Source organism: Zingiber officinale, chromosome 8A, assembly GCF_018446385.1.
Source record: "Zingiber officinale cultivar Zhangliang chromosome 8A, Zo_v1.1, whole genome shotgun sequence".
NCBI classification, from domain to species: domain Eukaryota; kingdom Viridiplantae; phylum Streptophyta; class Magnoliopsida; order Zingiberales; family Zingiberaceae; genus Zingiber; species Zingiber officinale.
Genome location: NC_056000.1, coordinates 65,294,578 through 65,302,143, shown reverse-complemented (window position 1 = coordinate 65,302,143; position 7,566 = coordinate 65,294,578). Strand labels below are relative to the sequence as shown.

General features: G+C 37.4%; 1 pseudogene; it reads right to left on the bottom strand.

Annotated features, from left to right (window-relative positions):
- Positions 1 to 449: 449 nt before the first annotated feature.
- Positions 450 to 6,827, bottom strand: LOC122010922 (annotated as a pseudogene).
- Positions 6,828 to 7,566: the final 739 nt, after the last annotated feature.

The window sequence follows — 7,566 nt, the reverse complement described above, 5'->3', positions numbered from 1 at the left end:
CGTCTGTCGATAAATGAGGGATAAAATTCAGAATCAGAGTTAAGGGGCTGTTTAATTTAAATTTTTGAATCAATAATAAATTTGATTACAACATCAATAGAAACGAGAATCAGAATTATATTATTAATATTTATTTTGAATTAACATCAGTAATAAGAATCAAATAAATTTTTAATTTTATCCATTAATAATGAGTTTAAATTCACGATGATCGGGAATAACTATTCTGGCTATTCAAAGGTAAAATCATTGGAGCAACCAGCAATACGGTTCTCGTTTCAAAAACGTGAATTGAATTCAAAGATATTGTTCACATTTTATTTCAAAACGTGAATGGCTTCTGACGGGGAGCAGGAGTTGCCGGCGGACTTCCTTGCGTGAGCAACAGTATAAGCAGGAAGGAAGAGCTGGCTGTATTCCATCCGGTCCGTCTCATGCTAGCTCGGATGCTACGATTTATCTTTCTCACGATGGCCGTGGATCCAATCGGTGGGAGTCCTGGGGCCGAGGGCTTTGCCTTTATGCTGCAAAAAGGAAGGAAGAGCTGGTGGTACAGTTCGGCGGCACAATAATTTGGCCGGCGTAAACCGATCCGACGCAGGGCTGTTCGGCCGCGCAGTCTCCATCGGCAGCAGCTTGGTCTTGGCACCTATTTGAGACAGCAACTTTAGCAGGCGTCGAGGTGACTGGTGGCTGGCGGGAGGGCCGGTGACGGGTGTCGGAGGCTGGCTGGTGGAGTGGATGGCGGCGGCAATGGCGGTGACGGCAAAAAGGGCAAAAAGCCCCTTTTTTTCCTTTTTGTCGGCGGCAGAACAGACGAAAAGGGAAAAAAAACCCTTTTTGCCCTTTTTGTCGCTTGAACTTGGCGGGGAGCTATCAAGGCCGCTGCCTGTGGAGGCGTAGAAGTAAGAAGCTGAATGAGATTAGTACGGATTCTTTATCCCGTAATTTTTCGGTTTCCATATCTTTTTATGTCCCCATATCTTCTTATGGATCATTGATCAGACGGATCAGATTATATCTCAAGGATATATGACATCCTTAAGATGTGTGTAGTATTCTCGTGATGTGTCATGCATCTTTGAGATGTAATCTGGTCCATTCGATTGACAAGAAGACACGGGGACAGAAAAGTTTCGAGATAGAGTATCCAAATTGGAATGAGATAGGGAACGAGGAGTGCAAGAACGACAAGTTTGCGGAGGCGTTGGCGTCGGTGTTGGACGATCGAGCGATTGCTCTAGATGGAGGGAAGGCAATGTACTACAACAAGGTGACGGTGCTAACTAGACTCGCCTGTCTGTTTGAGCCTGTTAGATAATGCAAGGTAATCGTTAGGACGGACCCAGCATGCTACCTTCGGAGTATCTTCGGAGACCACGGAGGGATTTTCTTCGACCGTCTTCGTTATCATGTTTGAATTATAATTCAAATCATATTTTTTTTATTATTTCTATATTTATTATTATCATAATTATAATAATATATTTTTATATTTATTATTATATTTTTTATATATTATCTTGACAATATATATAAATAGATAAGTTAATCTATGAAAATTATCAATTAATAATAAAAAAAAATTAATTATCTTTTTATTTTTTTATCTTTCTAGTCCTCTTTTATATCTATGTACTTCACTTCCGCACTATGTATTTCAACAAAGACTTCATCACTGCGATCTTCATTACGTCGATCTTAGCAAACTCGTTCGAGATTTGAAATCATTTATACAGGCTTCTTCGCTACTGGGCTAGGCGAACTGTGGATTCTTTTATAGGCCTTTCTCGACGAAATTTAGATACATCTTTCATCTTGCCCCTCTAGTTTATCAGTAATTATGGTTCACATCACATATTTAAGAATCTAAAATGATTCAGGTGAAATGAAACAACAGAGATTAAGATGATATTCTTTATACCATAGAAAATAATTAAAAAAATAAATTGCATTTCACTATGGACGGAGCGAAAATCATATAGGGGAAGGGGTGAAAAAAATTTAGATTATAAATTATAAACAAAATAAATATAATAATGGAGAGGAATGCACAAAATAATAACACTTTCAATTTAAAGACATATATTCTAATTTTCTTTTTTTAAAAAAATTAACGATCTCATTCCTATACCCTTCCATTTCGGACAAGGATTCTCTAGTCCAAAATCCCTAGATTTATCTTGGACCATTATTTATTTATTAATAGGATGAGTTAGACCACTATATTTCACCTCTCAAAGTTACTCTCGTATAGAATTGAAGTGCATATATCGTTGGACCTAGTAAAAATTGTCAGGTTCATATCAATTGTAATTATTCTAAGAGTTCCTGGATACATTATAATCGAACTCAATCGATAACAAAAATTGATTAATTCTATCACGAATTGAATTAATATTTTTCAAAATAATTTAAAATTTTTACTATTGTCTTTAATAAAACCTTGTCAATTTTAATAAAAAAATCATATTTTTCTTAAATTAATTTAATCAATTTAATTAAAATTTTAAATTCGTAATCCAAATCAAACTGATTTAACTAAAATAATTAATATTTTTCAAATAATAAACTATGACAAAACTAATTTTTTTTGTTATTGAATCTAAATTGTACTCATCCCACTATGTTTTTAACGACTATAAATATTAACCTAATATTATTTTTTTAGTTGATATTTAATATCCAAGCCTTCAACTCGATTAATCTTGAGGTGATTGAATTAATCCCATAAAAATTTTCCATCAACTACCTAAGTAAATTAAAAAAATATATATGGAGACTCATCTTGATAGTTCTAAGGTGCGCTACCCCTAATATTATCATTCCACAATATGTTGTAATGATTTGATTTGAAATTTCTATTAAACCATGAATATCAAATCAAAATTTCCTCTTCTTTTTCTATGACAGTTTTCTTTTATTCACTCTCAAATATATTTCATTATCAACAATAATAATAATAGATTTATGAATAAATTTCTCATTGAAGAATAAGATAAATACATAATCTTGAAGCATGCTAAGCAATAAGCACCAACTGTAATGGAGAAATAGATCAAAAGAGAAGAAAAAAATAGCAATAAAAAGCATCAACTGTCGGATGCTGATCTGTGAAGCACAGTGTGCCTAGAATCATCCTTATCAAATATTCGTTCAATCAGCTCGTGCCAATTCATCCTCAACCGGCTCTTGGTGGATGAGAAAGTAGAATTATCATCTGCATCACTAGCTTGATCATTGAATGCACCATATGCCGTTGGTGAAGCGACATCGAGAACCGGTGGACGGTCCTTCTTGACGCTGCCTTGTGCTCCTCTCTATGTTCTTTGGCTAGAGTTTCCTGCCTTTCCATCCTCTGCTTCGGCGGGACCTCTATGATCCTATCCTTCTGCAACATCAACTACATTCGAGAAACATCGCAGCCGATTCAAATAAATCTTATAGAATACTCGGGCAATAAGAACAAGGATGAAAGAAACATACATCAAAGGCCTAAGGCCTTTTCAAACTTCCCTCTCGATCTAGAGTATATCATGATCAGAAATGGCATTTCAAGAAAGGACAATGTGCTCAAATCTCCCATCGACAGGCCCTGCAGTGCAAACAACTGGTGGATATCTTCCAAACCTTCAGAAAGTAGAGAAGAGAATCAAGCTGTAAAAGTAGAGAAGAGAATCAAGCTGTATGAGTAGACTATGATTATAACGACATCATAATCTTCAATGAATTGAGCATCAGAGTGGTAGATATATAATCTCCAAGCCTTCAACAAATTGACTAGGAGTAACAAATTGGATTTACAGTATCAGATTAAATCTTCTACTAACTTTGTACTTCCGAACGTCAGTATTATGTCCTAGCATACAAGAGCCGCTACAACTTAGCAAAAAGATACTAGGTTCATAACTTTTAGTTCTAAAACAACCGATGAAGATGAAGATTGAGATTGTTACGAACACTGTCACTTTTGACAAACATCACGGTCATGTTACCAATATGAGATCGACTATAAGAATATAGTTGTGGGCTCCTTTGACCATGTAGTAGTTAAAAAAGTAAATTCAAAGTGTTAAAGAAAAACTACAAAATATGAGTTCTTAGAGAGAAAAAAATTAGATGATAGGATAGGAACTTCATTACTTTTCAGCTGATTCTTGCCATCACAATAAAAAGCATAGGTAAGAACTAAGAATGCTAAGCTGACATAACTAGATTCATATTTCACTTTTGATTAAGAAGTTGAAATATGCATGATTTTGATTTCAAGATTGGATCTCAATGGTTTTCAATTTATTGTAAGTTTGCTTTTTAAAAGAATTATTAAAAAAATTGGAGTAAAATCTTTTGTTTTACTTACTGTCTTGGTTATATTATGCTAGCTCCAAGTTCTTAACAAGTTGTTTTATTCCATTTGATTACTCATTCCTAAACTAAAGATTTATTATTTTTGGAATCCGGAGCCATTGTTCATTCAATGGAACCTATTGTTGGATATCCGGGAGGTAAAAAGATATGTTTCAATTACAAGATGCATCATCAACTAAAGGTTTGATTCTCCAAATCAGTGAAGATGTGGTAAAAACACTTTAGAAATATTTTACTGCTTGTCATATTGATCTCACAAGGAAGCCTATCTTTGCCCAAAATGTTGAGAGAAGTTAATACCTTTAAAACTTTAAGATATCCATATCCCAAAAAAGAAAGATGCTTTGCTACCTTTACTTTAAAACGTGGTTAGGATAGCCGAAGGGGCTTGGCTGGCCATGTTTGTGCAAACCAATCACTAAACCAGGAATGGTATACTAGGAGCACACTGATATAGATAAATAATCTTTTAGTAGGTGATCAAAGTTCGACAAATGATGTTTGGCAATGTTTGTTCAAACCTTTCGCTAAACCAGGAGCGGTTTACTAGGAACGGTGAATGGTGATCAAAGTTCTACAAATGATGCTATAGTTATTCCTAATACATAAGATGTAGTACCAAACATAACCAAGTAAAAAAAAAAAAAAAAATAGTTTTCATCTTGTTTACCAGAAGAGAGACTTGAAAATGTCTTCCAATGGATCGGAGTAGCAGTCCTAGGCAAAAAACCATCCTGGCATCAAAATACTAGCAGTTATTGTATGAACTAAACGAACACAATAAATAGAAGAAATGTTGCAATTGGATGATGAAAAGAAGAAAGCAGTGTCCAAAAGCCAATAGGTGTTGAATCTAAAAATGTGACTTCTTTCTTCAATTCGGATCCATATGCCTATAGATTACACAAAACAGACTTTCATGTATCACCAACAGTCCTTTTGGCAAATACAAATTAAATGGTGCATTTACAATATACTTTTATTAGCCATTTGAATTTCAAGAACAAGTTAAAATGAAACAATATTTGTCTTTCATTATGCAACTTGCAAAATAGCAAGATAGAGGTCTCATAATAACATATTTATTTTGAAGAATCAAATTATATTCCATATCTAAAACTAAGAACATAAAACAATGTACAATAATTTCTGGTAATTGTTCTATGATATATAGAACAATCATCAATCCCATAGAAGAAATTATGGAAACAAAGGTGTGGAATGACAATGTTGCTATTAAGACAACCAATTAGATTTGAAGACGCGAGGAAGGAAAGGAAAATGAAAAATGTCAATTAAGGTAACTTCAATTGGATCCAATCTTATGCCAATGAAATCAAAAATAAAAAGAGAAAACATCCATCTCACTTTAGTTCATTTCATTTTCGATTCTATTACCATATGCAACCTAAATTTCGACACTAGATTGTCATGCCAACTGCAATAACCTGATGGTGAAGTACATGTCTTATGGAAGAGAAAATTAAAGCAAATTGAAGAAATGAAGCCTTTGCGCTAAAAAAGTAGGATTATGGAAATAATAACTTAACTTTTTAAAAGAAAATCATGCACATTTTCTCAACCATTGTATCAATCATTCTTGATTTCCTGAGAAAAGACAATACTAATTTTTGCAAGTATCAAGCTAAAAATGTTACTAATGAAACACTAACAGTAAAACATGAGGAACAATTCATCCAACTATATATAGTGAGTTAAATATTAAGCCAATGAGATCTTGCCTGGAGCACAACATAGTTGATAATGTCTGCATATCTAACAGCCAAATTGATAGACATACACCTTGCAGGCGCAATGCCGAAGCATCTGATCCTGTTCCTAGTTCTCTATATTCCCCAACTTGTCTCTGTTCAGAACAACCATCAATGCCAGCATTGCAGCGACAGAAGACCCCAATGAATGGACGGCAAAAGTAAGGGTATAATTCGGATATTTCTCCAACAACTCTCTCAGCACATCACATTCAGCATCCAAAACCCAAGCTGCTGCCTTCAGAAGCCCATTGTGAACATACCCTCCGTCAAATTTCCTCTTCCCCAAGCTGTTGTCCAACAAGACGGCGTAATCACTTTCCTTGGCTAGGTTTAGGCCCCTCACGGCGAGCACCACGTCGGAGTGCTGGTGATCTAGGTAGATCAGGTAAGGCGGCGCGCGGTCGCAGGTGTCCCGGTACTTCTTTCAGCACACCACCAAGGTCGGGTCGACGGGGCAGCCTCCCGGCAAGCCCGGGCGGGGCTTCTCGAGGTCGTCCTCGTAGTTGGAGATCGAGGATATAGCGGCAGAGGCGCAGAACTTGCTCGAACTCCTCGACGGAAGCGAGACCCACTCCAAGTCTTGCTGTCATGGCGGACGTTGTGGATGCGGTGCTTCAAGACCCAGTGGGCGCACGCAAGACAGTAGACACACTCGATGACGGGGATTCCGCAAGCGATCGACATCGTCGGTTCTTCGAGGCTACTTGCCGGGCATCGCCGCCGGAGCAGCAGACGGCGACAAAATCTGGGGAAAAATTATCGACGGGAATGAAACCTTGCGAGGGATTGCGAGGTGGGATCGATCGGGGATCAGATGGAAATTAAATTTGAAGCTCCCCAAGATTCAAATTGAAGTGATGGGTGCACAAAGATTAAATCAAAGACATAAATTTGATCTCGAATTGTTGGATCTTGTAGCAATAGAAATTGATCTCGATGGCGTTGCTCTCGAGTTCGTCGATCATATTCTCCATCTCCGGCGCCATTTTCTCCGCCGCCGTAATATGCTTTGACAAATTCAAACACACAACACATCCATTATCTATCTCTTCTGTTAGCGTCTTCATCTGCCGTCGAATTCGTACGCCATCAACCACTCTCCGTCCCGTATCATCTCGACCTCCTCCTCCTCTGCCGCCGCCGCCTTCAACTTCCGCTCCTTCTCCTCCAACGCTGCTGCGTTCACCAACGGCTCCACTGCCTTGATGATGAAGTAAATAATTAAAAAATTAAAATGTGCAGAATCTGCGCGACCGCTTCATTATATATATTGATCGCGGCCGCTTCGAGATCTTATCCATCTGCAGACGGAGCAGGTCCGTCGTCTCCTCCAGCTAGCTGTGCGTCGGGCGGGAGATAAAGGAGCGGGTAGAATACTCGTGGTCGATAGGCCGCCGAGATCATGGAGCGCCTGAGCGTGCAT